Raw genomic sequence first — 16,645 nt, 5'->3', positions numbered from 1 at the left:
TTGATGAACTTGATGTTCTTGGTGAGCTTGTGGAGGAGCTTGTCGAGCTCGAGGAGGAACTTGAGGAACTTGACGATGCACGCGAGCTTGAAATCTTCATTCTTGAACTTTTTCGCGAAGTACTTCTTCATGTTCACGAGCTTGTCGGCCTCGGTTGGCTACGGCTCGACTTGAATCTTGGAGGGCTTGTTGCGCCTCAAGTGCTTGAGCTTCACGGGGTTGTTGTTCTTGGCATTGTGCCTTGGCATCTTGTGCATCTTGGTGTAGACGCGCGCGCTCTTCTTCTTCATGTTGGCGTTGTCGTTGCCATTCTCATGCTAGCGCAAAAGCCTCTTGGGTTTGACGTTGTCGGTGCTCTTGAGAGTTGGCGTTGCTGATGACCCACAAGTATAGGGGATCTATCATAGTCCTTTAGATAAGTAAGAGTGTCGAACCCACGAGGAGCAGAAGGAAATGATAAGCGGTTTTCAGCAAGGTATTCTCTGCAAGTACTGAAATAAGTGGTAACAGATAGTTTTGTGATAGGATAAATTGTAACGAGCAACAAGTAACAAAAGTAAATAAAGTGCAGCAGGGTGGCCCAATCCTTTTGTAGCAAAGGATAAGCTGGAACAAACTCTTATAATAGGAAAAGCGCTCCCGAGGACACATGGGAATATCATCAAGCTAGTTTTCATCACGTTCATATGATTCGCGTTCGATACTTTGATAATTTGATATGTGGGTGGACCAGTGCTTGGGTGCTGTTCTTACTTGAACAAGCATCCCACTTATGATTAACCTCTATTGCAAGCATCCGCAACTACAACAAAAGTATTAAGGTAAACCTAATCATAACATGAAACATATGGATCCAAATCAGCCCCTTACGAAGCAACACATAAACTAGGGTTTAAGCTTCTGTCACTCAAGCAACCCATCATCTGCTTATTACTTCCCAATGCCTTCCTCTAGGCCTAAATAATGGTGAAGTGTTATGTAGTCGACGTTCACATAACACCACTAGAGGCTAGACAACATACATCTTATCAAAATATCAAACGAATACCAAATTCACATAACTACTCATAGCAAGACTTCTCCCGTGTCCTCAAGAACGAACGTAATTACTCACAAAGCATATTCATGTTCATAATCAGAGGGGTAATAATATGCATATAGGATCTGAACATATGATCTTCCACCAATTAAACCAACTAGCATCAACTACAAGGAGTAATCAACACTACTAGCAACCTACTAGCACCAATCCCGGACTTTGAGACAAGAATTGGATACAAGAGATGAACTAGGGTTTGGAGATGAGATGGTGCTGGTGAAGATGTTGATGGAGATTGCCCTCTCCCGATGAGAGGAGCGTTGGTGATGACGATGGTGATGATTTCCCCCTCCGGGAGGGAAGTATCCCCGGCAGAACAGCCCTGCCGAAGCTCTAGATTGGATCCGCCAAGGTTCCGCCTCGTGGTGGCGGAGTCTCGTCCCGAAAAGTTCCTTCTTATTTTTTTCTCATCGAAGGACCTCATATAGGAGAAGATGGACGTCGGAGAGCCACCAGGGGGCCCATGAGGTAGGGGGGCGCGCCCTAGCGGGGGGGCGCCCCCACCCTCGTGAGAAGGGTGTGGGCCCCCTGGCCTTCATCTTTTGCAAGGATTTTTCTTTATTTATTTTAAGACGTTCTGTGGAGTTTCAGGACTTTTGGAGTTGCGCAGAATAGGTCTCTAATATTTGCTCCTTTTCCAGCCCAGAATTCCAGCTGCCGGCATTCTCCCTCTTTATGTAAACCTTGTAAAATAAGAGAGAATAGCCATAAGTATTGTGACATAAAGTGAAATAACAGTCCATAATGCAATAAATATCGATATAAAAGCATGATGCAAAATGGACGTATCAACTCCCCCAAGCTTAGACCTCGCTTGTCCTCAAGCGAAAAGCCGATAACAATAAATATGTCCTCATGTTTAGAGGTAGAGGCGTCGATAAAAATAAAATACGGACATGAAGGCATCATGATTATTCTCATAACAACAACTTATACAGATTTTGTCATATGATTACTTATGTTCAAGTGATGATCTATTCACAATGCAGAAGTATAAATCATAAACCTTATTGGGGCTCCGACAACTATAATCTCAGTCATTGAAGCAATTGCAATTTATCATAACATCGGAAAGAGTCTATGTCAGAGCTAAAAAGCAACTCCACATACTCAACTATAATTTAGTCCTCCATAATTGCTAACACTCACGCAATACTTGTGGTTACGGAGTTTTAATCGGACACAGAGAAAGATAGGGGCTTATAGTTTTGCCCCACAACCTTTTACCTCAAGGGTAATGTCAACAATAATGGTTCATGCTCCCCTACATCCAATTAGATATATATATCATGTTCTTTCCAACATGCTGAGCTTGCCAAAGGATAAAATGAAAAAGGAAAGGTGAAGATCACCGTGACTCTTGCATAAGGCAGAAGATAATAATAAAAGATAGGCCCTTCGCAGAGGGAAGCAGAGGTTGCCATAGGCTTTTATGGTTGGATGCATAAAATCTCAATGCGAAAGAACGTCACTTTATATTGCCCCTTGTGATATGAACCTTTATTATGCAGTCCGTCGCTTTTATTACTTCCACATCACAAGATCGTATAAAGCTTATTTCTCCCACACCAATCAATCATACATATTTAGAGCAATTTTTATTGATTTGCACCGATGACAACTTACTTGAAGGATCTTACTCAATACATAGGTAGATATGGTGGACTCTCATAGCAAAACTGGTTTAGGGATTTTGGAAGCACAGGTAGTATTTCTACTTGGTGCTGAGAATTTGGCTAGCATGAGGGGGAAAGGCAAGCTCAACAAGTTAGAGGAACCATGACAACATACTTTATCTCAGATATAAGAAAGACATAACTCATTACGTTGTCTTCCTTGTCCAACATCAACTCTTTAGCATGTCATGTTTTAATGAGTGCTCCCAATCATAAAAGATGTCAATGATAATATATCTATATGTGAAACCTCTCTTTCCTTATTACTTCCTATTAATTGCAACAATGACCAAAGCTATGTCTGCCAACTCCCAACAACTTTTAATCATCATACTCTTTCTATGTGAAGTCATTACTCTCAATAAGATCAATATGAACTTTTTGTTTCTTTTTATTCTTTTCTTCTTTCTTTTATTCACCCAAGATTATGGCAAAACAATCAAGCCCTTGACTCAACACTAATATTTATTATATATAGCTCACGGACTCGATTACATAGAGAAATCATAAAGCAAAACTCAAAACTAGATCATGCCATAAACTTTATTCTACTAGATCAAGATACTACTAATAAGATCGAACTAAGAAAAACGGTAAAGATAGGAGTTGTGATTGTGATACGATACCGGGGCACCTCCCCCAAGCTTGGCAGTTGCCAAGGGGAGTGCCCATACCCATGTGATTACGTCTCCTTCTTTGTTGTCGGTGTAATATTCTTGGCGATGATTCCCCTCAGGATGCGGTTCTCCTCCTCGAGCTTATTGACTTGCTGTTTGAGGTCCATTATTTCCTTACAAAGCTTTCCTGTGACAGCTAAAGCTCCTTGCACCAAGGGTGTTGCATAGCTGCGGGAGAACAAGTGACACTCCTCTTCATATTTTCATAAGAAAGAAATCTAACATTAGAAGGGATAACCGAGTTTGGAATAGCTGAGCTCTGTAGTTCCCCCATCGTGAACCCAGCTTGGAGGCGAGAGGTGACTTCTTGATCCTCCATGGCATCTACTCTCATCAAGTCTGCCTCCATCTCTTCCTCCGTTGCTAGCCCAAAGTGGTCAGCGTCGCTGTTTGCCCTTGGTTCCGGTGCCGGATTAGATACCCGGCTCTCCCCGATTGACTCTTGAGAAGACATCTTGCCCTAATCTGCAGCAGCAACAGCTCGAAAACAAAAACAGAGGAATTTTGCGTGATACGGGAGTCAAAACCTTCGGGAGGTTATATAATGAATTTTTACCGACCAAAATACGTAACGTGCAAGAAAACGGAGTCCGGAAGGCACACGATGTGCTCACGAGGCAGGGGGGCGCGCCCAGGGGGGTAGGGCGCGCCCACCACCCTCGTGGGGCCCTCGTGTCCTTTCCGGACTGCTGCTTATTTTTCTATTTTCTAAATATTCCAAAATGGAGAAATATTGCCTTAATTGTGTTGGAGTTGGTTTACTTATCGTACCACATACCTATTCCTTTTCGGAGTCTGAAACGTTCCGTAAAGTGTCCCTTATGTATTCCTTCGGGGTTACGGTTTCAATAATATTGGTTTCAACATTTATGGGATTACGTGAGATATAATGTTTAATTCTTTGACCGTTTACCACCTTCAGATTTGTGCCTTCGAAGTTGTTGATTTTTATGGCACCGGAACGATAGACCTCCTCGATAACGTAGGGGCCTTCCCATTTAGAGAGAAGTTTTCCTGCAAAAAATCTTAACCGAGAGTTGTATAGCAATACATAGTCACCTACATTAAACTCACGCTTTTGTATCCTTTTGTCATGCCATCTTTTAACTTTTTCTTTAAACAACTTGGCATTTTCATAAGCTTGGGTTCTCCATTCATCAAGTGAGCTAATATCAAATAACCTCTTATCACCGGCAAGTTTGAAATCATAGTTGATTTCTTTAATAGCCCAATATGCCTTATGTTCTAGTTCGAGAGGTAAGTGACATGCTTTTCCATAAACCATTTTATACGGAGACATACCCATAGGATTTTTATATGCAGTTCTATATGCCCATAATGCATCATCAAGTTTCTTAGACCAATTCTTTCTAGACCTATTAACAGTCTTTTGCAAAATTAATTTGAGCTCTCTATTGCTCAACTCTACTTGACCACTAGACTGTGGGTGATAAGGAGATGCAATTCTATGATTAACATCATATTTAGCAAGCATTTTACGGAAGGCACCATGAATAAAGTGTGAACCACCATCAGTCATTAAATATCTAGGGACTCCAAACCTCGGAAAAATAACTTCTTTAAGCATTTTAATAGAAGTGTTATGATCAGAACTACTAGTTGGAATAGCTTCTACCCACTTAGTAACGTAATCAACAGCAACTAGAATATGTGTGTATCCATTAGAGGCAGGAAAAGGTCCCATATAATCGAAGCCCCAAACATCAAACGGTTCAATAACAAGTGAATAATTCATAGGCATTTCTTGACGTCTACTAATATTACCAATTCTTTGACATTCATCACAAGACAGGATAAACTTACGGGCATCCTTGAAGAGAGTAGGCGAATAAAAACTAGATTGCAATACCTTATGTGCAGTTCTATCTCCAGCGTGGTGTCCTCCATAAGACTCGGAGTGACACTTGCGTAGGATCTCTTCCTGTTCATGCTCACGTACACAACGTCTAATAACACCATCTACCCCTTCTTTATAAAGATGTGGGTCATCCCAAAAGTAGTGTCTCAAATCATAGAAGAACCTTTTCTTTTGCTGGTATGTGAAGCTAGGTGGTATAAACTTGGCAACAATATAATTAGCATAATCAGCATACCATGGAGTACTACGATAAGTACTTATAACATTTAATTGTTCATCAGGAAAGTCATCATTAATAGGTAGTGGGTCATCAAGAATATTTTCTAACCTAGACAAGTTGTCTGCAACGGGGTTCTCAGCTCCCTTTCTATCGACAATATGCAAATCAAATTCTTGTAGCAAGAGAACCCATCGAATAAGTCTAGGTTTAGCATCTTTGTTTTCCATAAGGTATTTAATAGCAGCATGATCAGTGTGAATAATTACTTTAGAATCAACAATATAAAGTCTGAACTTATCACAAGCAAATACAACTGCTAAAAGCTCTTTTTCAGTAGTGGCATAATTTCTTTGAGCATTGTCTAGAGTCTTACTAGCATAATGAATAACATTTAATTTCTTATCAACTCTTTGCCCTATAACAACACCTACAGCATAATCACTAGCATCACACATAATTTCAAAGGGTAAATTCCAATCAGGTGGCTGAACAATAGGTGCAGAGACTAATGCTTTCTTAAGTATTTCAAATGCTTCTACACAATCATCATCAAAGACAAATGGTATATCTTTTTGCAATAAATTAGTCAGAGGCCGAGAAACTTTTGAGAAGTCCTTAATGAACCTCCTGTAAAATCCGGCGTGACCAAGGAAACTTCTTATACCTTTGATGTCCTTGGGACATGGCATCTTTTCAATAGCATCAACCTTGGCTTTATCAACTTCAATACCTCTTTCAGAGACTTTGTGCCCCAAGACAATACCTTCATTAACCATAAAGTGGCACTTTTCCCAATTCAAGACATGATTAGTTTCTTCACATCTCTGCAAAACTCCATCAAGATTGCTCAAGCAATCATCAAAAGAGGAACCATAGACGGAAACGTCATCCATGAAAACCTCACAAATCTTTTCACAAAAGTCAGAGAATATAGCCATCATGCATCTTTGAAAGGTAGCAGGTGTGTTACATAAACCAAAAGGCATACGTCTATAAGCAAAAGTACCAAAAGGGCATGTAAAAGTAGTCTTTGATTGATCTCTAGCCGACACAGGTATTTGAGAGAAACCAGAATAACCATCTAGGAAGCAATAGTGTGTGTGTTTGCATAATCTTTCTAGTATTTGATCAATAAAAGGTAAGGGGTAATGATCTTTCTTAGTAGCTTTATTTAATTTGCGGAAATCAATTACCATCCTATAACCTGTGATAATTCTTTGTGGAATCAATTCATCTTTATCATTAGGAACAACAGTAATACCTCCCTTCTTAGGTACACAATGGACAGGACTTACCCACTCACTATCAGCAACGGGATAGATTATACCTGCCTCGAGAAGCTTGAGTATTTCTTTTCTTACCACTTCTTTCATTTTAGGATTCAGACATCGTCGAGGATCACGAACTGGTTTGGCATTTGCTTCCGAATTTATTTTATGTTGACACAGAGTGGGACTAATGCCCTTAAGATCATCAAGAGTATATCCAATAGCAGCACGATGCTTCTTCAGAGTTTTCAATAATCTTTCTTCTTCATGCTCTCAAAGGTTAGCACTAATAATAACGGGATATATCTTCTTTTCATCAAGATAAGCATATTTAAGATTATCAGGCAAAGGTTTAAGTTCAAACACGGGATCACCCTTGGGTGGAGGAGGATCCCCTAAAATTTCAACAGGAAAATTGTGATGCAGAATAGGTTCCTATTTAAAGAATACTTCATCTATTTCCCTTCTTTCATTCATGAACATATCATTTTCATGGTCTAGCAAATAGTGTTCTAAAGGATCACTAGGAGGCACGACAATAGAAGCAAGACCAATAATTTCATCCTTACTAGGTAATTCTTCCTCATGATGTTGTTTACTAAATTTAGAGAAATTAAACTCATGAACCATATCATCCAAGCCAACAGTAACAACATTCTTTGTGCAATCTATGGTAGCATTGACAATATTTAAGAAGGGTCTACCAAATATAATGGGACAAAAACTATCTTGTGGGGAACCAAGAACAAGAAAATCAGCAAGATATTTAGTTTTCCCACACAAGACTTCAACATCTCTAACAATTCCAATTGGTGAAATATTATCTCTATTAGCAAGTTTAATTGTGACATCAATATCTTCTAATTCAACAGGTGCAATATCATGCATAATTTCTTTGTATAAGTCATGAGGTATAACACTAGCACTAGCACCCATATCACATAATCCATGATAACAATGATCTCCTATTTTAATGGAAATAACAGGCATGCCTACCACAGGTCTATGTTTATCTTTATCACAAGGTTTAGCAATTCTAGCAGTTTCACCTTCGAACTGAATAACATGCCCATCAATATTATCAGACAAGAGATCTTTAAAAATAGCAATTTTAGGTTCTACTTTAACTTGCTCAGGTGGTGTATAAGTTCTAATATTGCTTTTACGAACAACAGTTGAAGCTTTAGCATGATCCTTTACTCTAACAGGGAAAGGTGGTTTCTCAACATAAGAAGTAGGAATAATAGGATCATTATAAGTGACAGTCTTTTCTTCAATTTTAATAGGTGCAGCTACTTTTACTTCTATGGGAGGATGATATTTAAACCACTTCTCCTTAGGGAGATCAACATAAGTAGCAAAGGATTCACAGAAAGAAGCTACTATCTCAGAATCAAGTCCATATTTAGTGCTAAACTTACGAAAAATATCGGTATCCATAAAAGATTTAACACAATCAAACTTAGGTGTCATACCTGACTCCTTACCTTCGTCGAGGTCCCAATCTTCAGAGTTGCGTTTAATTCTATCCAATAAATTCCATCTGAATTCAATAGTCTTCATCATAAAAGAGCCAGCACAAGAAGTATCGAGCATGGTGCGATTGTTTCCAGAAAGCCGAGCATAAAAACTTTGCATAATTATTTCTCTCGGGAGCTCATGATTGGGGCATGGATATAACATTGATTTAAGCCTCCCCCAAGCTTGAGCGATGCTTTCTCTTTCGTGAGGCCAAAAATTATATATATAATTGCGCTCACGATGAACAAGATGCATTGGGTAATACTTTTGATGAAATTCCAACTTCAATCTTTTATAGTCCCATGATCTCATATCATCACATAGCCTATCCATACCAATGCGTCTCCCTTCAAAGATAAAGGGAAGACCTTCTTCTTAGCAACATCATCGGTTATACCTGCAAGCTTAAATAATCCACAAACTTCATCCACATATATTAAGTGCTCATCAGGATGCTTTGTTCCATCTCCTGTAAAAGGGTTAGCTAGCAGTTTTTCCATCATAGCCGAAGGAAATTCAAAAGGAGTTTCATTTTCAATAGGTTCAGTAGGTTGAGGAGAAACTCTTTGCTCTACTGGACGGTTTGAAGATACCCCGAACAAGCCCCTCAGAGAATTACTTTCTATAGTAACAAGTGACAGTAAATTTCAGCACAGTATATAAATTTTTCCTTACCAAATTCCACCTACCAAAGGCGCTACACTCCCCGGCAACGGCGCCAGAAAAGAGTCTTGATGACCCACAAGTATAGGGGATCTATCATAGTCCTTTCGATAAGTAAGAGTGTCGAACCCAACGAGGATCAGAAGGAAATGATAAGCGGTTTTCAGCAAGGTATTCTCTGCAAGTACTGAAATAAGTGGTAACAGATAGTTTTGTGATAGGATAAATTGTAACGAGCAACAAGTAACAAAAGTAAATAAAGTGCAGCAGGGTGTCCTAATCCTTTTGTAGCAAAGGACAAGCGGGAACAAACTCTTATAATAGGAAAAGCGCTCCCGAGGACACATGGGAATATCGTCAAGCTAGTTTTCATCACGTTCATATGATTCGCGTTTGATACTTTGATAATTTGATATGTGGGTGGACCAGTGCTTGGGTGCTGTTCTTACTTGAACAAGCATCCCACTTATGATTAACCTCTATTGCAAGCATCCGCAACTACAACAAAAGTATTAAGGTAAACCTAACCATAGCATGAAACATATGGATCCAAATCAGCCCCTTACGAAGCAACACATAAACTAGGGTTTAAGCTTCTGTCACTCTAGCAACCCATCATCTGCTTATTACTTCCCAATGCCTTCCTCTAGGCCCAAATAATGGTGAAGTGTTATGTAGTCGACGTTCACATAACACCACTAGAGGCTAGACAACATACATCTTATCAAAATATCAAACGAATACCAAATTCACATGACTACTCATAGCAAGACTTCTCCCTTGTCCTCAGGAATGAACGTAATTACTCACAAAGCATATTCATGTTCATAATCAGAGGGGTAATAATATGCATATAGGATCTGAACATATGATCTTCCACCAATTAAACCAACTAGCATCAACTACAAGGAGTAATCAACACTACTAGCAACCTACTAGCACCAATCCCGGACTTTGAGACAAGAATTGGATACAAGAGATGAACTAGGGTTTGGAGATGAGATGGTGCTGATGAAGATGTTGATGGAGATTGCCCTCTCCCGATGAGAGGAGCATTGGTGATGACGATGGTGATGATTTCCCCCTCCGGGAGGGAAGTATCCCTGGTAGAACAGCCGTGCCGGAGCTCTAGATTGGATCCGCCAAGGTTTCTCCTCGTGGCGGCGGAGTCTCGTCCCTTAAAGTTCCTTCTTATTTTTTTCCCACACAAGATGTCATATAGAAGAATATGGACGTCGGAGAGCCACCAGGGGGCCCACAAGGTAGGGGGCGCGCCCTAGGGGGGGGGGCGCCCCCCACCCTCGTGAGAAGGGTGTGGGCCCCCTAGCCTTCATCTTTTGTGAGGATTTTTATTTATTTATTTTAAGACATTCCATGGAATTTCAGGACTTTTGGAGTTGCGCAGAATAGGTCTCTAATATTTGCTCCTTTTCCAGCCTAGAATTCCAGCTGCCGGCATTCTCCCTCTTTATGTAAACCTTGTAAAATAAGAGAGAATAGCCATAAGTATTGTGACATACAGTGAAATAACAGTCCATAATGCAATAAATATCGATATAAAAGCATGATGCAAAATGGACGTATCAGTCGCGTACAGGATTTAGGCTTGCTTGACGATTGTTGCGCGCGGCACGGCGTAGTGTGTTTGATGTCGGTGTACTTGAGCCGGAGAGGGTGAAGTCGGAGTGTGGAATTGAACGGATCCTTCTTGAAGAGGACGAAGCGGGAGAAGAGAGGTTGAGCAACAAAGCGCGAATCTCGTCCATCCTTGCGTCATTCTATTGCTTGTGATCATCGAGCTTGTGGTCAAAGTAGTCCCTTGTACGTTGCTCGGAGAGTCGCAAGTTGGCAGCGAGGTTGTCGATGCATTCACTCATTGCTTGTTGCTCTTGATGCAAAGCACGTTGTGCACCAAAGAGGTGGCTCTTGGTGACGTAGGAGTTCATGTCGTCGTCGTGCTCAATGAAGAGTGGGTTGGTAGAAGTACTTAGCCTATCCATCATTCCAAGATAAAAAATGTGAGTGGTAGAAAGAGAAGAACGAATACCAAATGTACCTTGAACGAAGTTGAAAGTGGATCAATGATCCCTCCAATGTGGATAAGGAAATAGCACAATTGAAACCAATTCTTGTCAGTTTCTCACACCTACACAAGTAAAAGCTTATGGTGGAGCTTGGTTAGGATGGTGGCACAAAATTTGATGCAATTGTAAGTGAGCTTCAATAATGTTTGAAAATATTCGCAAGATTGCAATGCAACAAGTAGACCAAGCAATGTAATATACACGGAAACACACACGCAAAGAGATAAGTGGGGTTGGGCAACCAAGGATGAGCCAAAATGTGGAATCCATAAAAATGCTCTTGTTGCACAACAATAGAGAGACGCTAGCACGATTGCACAATAGGCGGATACAAAGACTTGTGCACAACCTACTAAGCAAAAATGCAACGACTTCTATCCCACGTATGTTCTATGCAAGGTGTTTCGATGATATGATCCAAGATGATCTAATGACAATCTTAATGTTTTATGATGATATCGTTCTTGCTTAAAAGCTCTTTGCTTATATTTCCTTTTTGCTTAAAAGCTTGTTTGGCTCTTTGATGTTTGAGCTCTTTTCTCATGCAATGCTTGACGAACCAAGATAGCAAGTGTGTATGCGATGACAACCTTGTGACACAAGAGATGATACCAAGATATGCAACAATGATGTATGTATGCTATGGGAAGTATGATCACTAATGTGCACAAGTCTCGTTGCCAGCAATACTCAATGGCTAGTCTCGATGGGTAAGCAACGCAAAGGAGTAAGGTTATGATGGCTATCAATGTAATGGCAAGAGTGATATGTCCAATACCAAGTTGAGGTTACCGTTTCTTGCATACGGTATGGTGTCAAAATGGTGGCACAAATACCAAGATTTAGTCAAGGTGGTCGTTGTTGATGATGCGTCTGTGGCGAAGATGAGCGGCGGTGATGTTGATGTCGAATCATACCTAGATAGCCGAAACACAAAAGGATACGGAACCGCAACTCAAATTCTCAAAGCTCGAAGTGGCAACATGTGTCGGAGTGTGAAAAGGGTAAGCAATGGTGGTGGTATGAGGAAGTTGTGATGGTGTAAACGTGGTGGTAGTGCGTATGCGGAAGTGGTCGAAGATGCGCGAACGTTCTGTCTAGGCCGGAAGTTCCGGGCAAAGCGGAAGTTCCGGGGGCCGGAGGTTCCGGGGATGGCCAGAAGGTCCGGAGGTCGGAAGGTCTGGGCGGGGCCGCAAGTTCCGGTGGTCGCGAATCTGGCAAGAACAGAGAATTGGGGATCATGGATTTGGGCGGAAAAACTTGGAGAACAACCCAAATCCGAAGGGGAAAAGAAAATTTTGGTGAAAAAGAAGGGTGGGGAAGCTAGATCTATGAGCCACACAAAAAATTCACGGATCAAATCCAACAAAACTTCAACACACCAACAAATCTAAAAAAAAATTGGGGCTATTTTTGTGGGGAATTTTTGAATTAGGGACAAAAACAACAAAACCTAGGCTAGCAACTGTTGGGGAACGTAGCAGAAATTCAAAATTTTCCTACGTGTCACCAAGATCTATCTATGGAGAAACCAGCAACGAGGGGAAGGAGAGTGCATCTACATACCCTTGTAGATCGCTAAGCGGAAGCGTTCAAGAGAATGGGGTTAAAGGAGTCGTACTCGTTGTGATCCAAATCACCGGAGATCCTAGTGCCAAACGGACGGCACCTCCGCGTTCAACACACGTACAGCCCGGTGACGTCTCCCATGCCTTGATCCAGCCAGGAGAGAGGGAGAGGTTGAGGAAGACTCCATCCAGCAGCAGCACAACGGCGTGGTGGTGGTGGAGGAGCATGGTGATCCAGCAGGGCTTTGCCAAGCACCGCGAGATATGAGGAGAAAGAGAGGTAGGGCTGCGCTAGGGAGAGGTCAGAAACTCATGTGTTGGCAGCCCCAAAGACCTCAACTATAGATAGGGGAGAGGGAGGGGGCTGCGCCCCCACCTAGGGTTCCACCCTAGGGGCGGCGGCCAGCCCAGATCCCATCTGGTGGGGCGGCCAGGGGAGGGGGAGAGGGAGGCGCACCAGGCATGGGCCCTAAGGCCCATCTGCCCTTAGGGTTTGCCCCCCCTCCTCCCCTTAGGCGCCTTGGGCCCTTGTGGGGGGCGCACCAACCCACCTGGGGCTGGTCCCCTCCCACACTTGGCCCATGCAGCCCTCCGGGGCTTGTGGCCCCACTTGGTGGACCCCCGGGACCCTCCCGGTGGTCCCGGTACGTTACCGATAAAACGTGAAACCTTTCCGGTGACCAAAACAGGACTTCCCATATATAAATCTTTACCTCCGGACCATTCCGGAACTCCTCGTGACGTCCCGGATCTCATCCGGGACTCCTAACAACATTCGGTAACCACATACAAACTTCCTTTATAACCCTAGTGTCATCGAACCTTAAGTGTGTAGACCCTACGGGTTCGGGAACCATGCAGACATGACCGAGACGTTCTCCGGTCAATAACCAACAGCGGGATCTGGATACCCATGTTGGTTCCCACATGTTCCACGATGATCTCATCGGATGAACTACGATGTCGAGGATTCGATCAATCCCGTATACAATTCCCTTTGTCTAGCGGTATTGTACTTGCCCGAGATTCGATCGTCGGTATCCCGATACCTTGTTCAATCTCGTTGCCGGCAAGTCTCTTTACTCGTTCCGTAACACATCATCCCGTGATCAACTCCTTGATCACATTGTGCACATTATGATGATGTCCTACCGAGTGGGCCCAGAGATACCTCTCCATCACACGGAGTGACAAATCCCAGTCTCGATTCGTGCCAACCCAACAGACACTTTCGGAGATACCTGTAGTGTACCTTTATAGCCACCCAGTTACGTTGTGACGTTTGGCACACCCAAAGTATTCCTACGGTATCCGGGAGTTGCACAATCTCATGGTCTAAGGAAATGATACTTGACATTAGAAAAGCTTTAGCATATGAACTACACGATCTTTGTGCTAGGCTTAGGATTGGGTCGTGTCCATCACATCATTCTCCCAATGATGTGATCCCGTTATCAACGACATCCAATGTCCATGGTTAGGAAACCGTAATCATCTATTTATCAACGAGCTAGTCAACTAGAGGCTTACTAGGGACATGGTGTTGTCTATGTATCCACACATGTATCTGAGTTTCCTATCAATACAATTCTAGCATGGATAATAAACGATTATCATGAACAAGGAAATATAATAATAACCAATTTATTATTGCCTCTAGGGCATATTTCCAACAGCAACACAAGGGGAGGCTCCGAAATCGTGATCAACGTGGCTCTTGATACCAAGATGATGTAGGATGGAACCCTAGAGGGTCGTCTTTCACGAAAGGAGCGGATCCCGCGAAGAACACGAAGAACACAAGGGGAAACAAGAAGGGAAACACGAGGGGAAACACAAGAGAATCACTGAAACCAACGAGAACGGTCACACATGTGCTAGATCCTCGAAACACAAAGGGATACATGATCCAAATCCAACAAAGGATGATACATAGGGTAGCCGGTTCTTCTCTGTAGAGGAGGTCTTGAATCCACAAGGGGATCTTCCTGTGAGGGGTCTTGAATCCAAGGTGGATCTTCTCCGTAGAGGCCGCGGTCTCTCCCGTGGAGTAGATCCGATGTGGATGAGCAATGTTCTATCTCTAAATATGAGCTAAACCAATGCTAACCCTAAAACGTAGGTAGGAGAAGAGTATATATAGTCTAAGGGGCGAAAGGGTACACGGGCCTCGGCCCAAGTCGCTGCGTGCAGGCAGGGCCGGAAGTTCTGGGCTAGGTTCCGGGGAGGATCCGGCCTAACCAGAGAGTTGGCACGGGTGGAGCTGGGCAGGTGTACAGGGGCGGGAAGGTCCGGGCTGGTTCCGGGCTAACCAGAGAGTTGGCATGCCCGGGCTGGTCGAAGACGTCGGAGGCCGGAAGCTCCGGGTCGGCCGGAAGTTCGGGCTATCCAGAGAGTTGACGCCTGTCTCCTCTTCTTCAGCTCCATCTTCCTCTTCTGATTCTCCTTGCTCCTTAGCTTCTTCATGGCTAACTCCTTGATACGTGAGTATGCATAATGTCTCCATTTGAGGTAGTAGCCATGTCTCATGTGTATCGAAGTGGAAGTGTGAGAGGAGAGATGTCACCTCGGTTTCGAGAGCTCTTGCATGTGCTCGTGTCATGGGTCCGCTAGGCACTTGGTGAGACGATGGTAGGTCCATGGGAGTGACCTTGGGATGCTCCGCATCAGTTGACCTGCCACCATCACCGACACTCGTGGATGTGTAGATTCACACCCTACTTATGTCGCCCACCGCTAGCACTCCCTGCCCTTACCCCAGCTCGATGGTCCAGTCTCTCAACCACATCGACTTCTCTAAGAGAGTGTTCTCCATTGTGGCATCATCAATTAACACCCCTTTTCCGATGACTGGCAATGCTGCACCGCATGAGGTCGTACTCCACAAGCTTTGCATGCGCGCCAAGTGAACCCATGACACTGTCAAGGACATTATGCTGTAGTTATTGCCTCTACGGAAAAGATCCTACAACCTATACGGACATGACAACCAAGGTTGTGTGCAAAGGTCGCACCCCTATCTATTAGCAAACTTGCCAAAGATTTTTCCATAGAGCACACTCTAACGTCACCTCAGGCAACAACCAAAAATATAGCAAACAATCACCTTTATTATCTTAATCCATAGAGTCATCTCAATGTCATCTTGGATGTCTCCAGAAACACTAGTAGAAAAAGGGTCAAATGTGCGACACATTAGTCCCGGTTTGTAACAGAACCGACACTAATGTGTCCATTAGTGCCGGTTCCAACGGCTAGGTGGGAGGAGCTCTTTAGTACCGGTTCGTGGCGAACCTTTAGCACCGGTTCGTGCCACGAACCGGTACTAATGAGAGTGGTGGCAGGATGTTGTCAGAGTGGGGCCCCTCCAGCACCTTTACTGCCGGTTCGTGCCACGAACCGGTACTAAAGGTCGTCCTATATAAACCCTTCGTTCACCAGCACTTTGTTCTTCCCCCTTTCCCCTCTCCCTCTCCTCTGTTCTTCCCTTCTTCCTCTCGAGTTCATCACAAAATTTGCCCCAAATTTGTCAAGATTGGCAGGCCCCCATCCATTCAAATAATCACAAAGGTTAGCAACTTTGTCCTTTCATCTCTCATTGCTAGATTAGCTCTTGCATTGGTTTATATAGTGATTAATTGTGGGTTTTAGTAATTTGGGAGGAATTATATGTGGTAGTATTTGATTTATATGCAAATTGAGGTCAAAATAACACTTAGTTTGCATATGTAGGTGTGGTTTACTTAGTGCCTGATACATCTCCGTCGTATCTATAATTTCTGATTGTTCCATGCCAATATTATTCAACTTTCATATACTTTTTGGCAACTTTTTATATTATTTTTGGGACTAACATATTGATCCAGTGCCCAGTGCTAGTTCCTGTCTGTTGCATGTTTTTGGTTTCGTAGAATATCCATATCAAACGGAGTCCAAACGGGATAAAAACGGATGGAGCTTATTTTTGGAAAATTTGGAAGGAAAATCAAC

The sequence above is a fragment of the Triticum urartu genome, chromosome 5 (assembly GCF_003073215.2).
Source record: "Triticum urartu cultivar G1812 chromosome 5, Tu2.1, whole genome shotgun sequence".
NCBI classification, from domain to species: domain Eukaryota; kingdom Viridiplantae; phylum Streptophyta; class Magnoliopsida; order Poales; family Poaceae; genus Triticum; species Triticum urartu.
The sequence above is the reverse complement of the archived record's forward strand: the minus strand, read 5'-3'. Positions refer to the sequence as shown.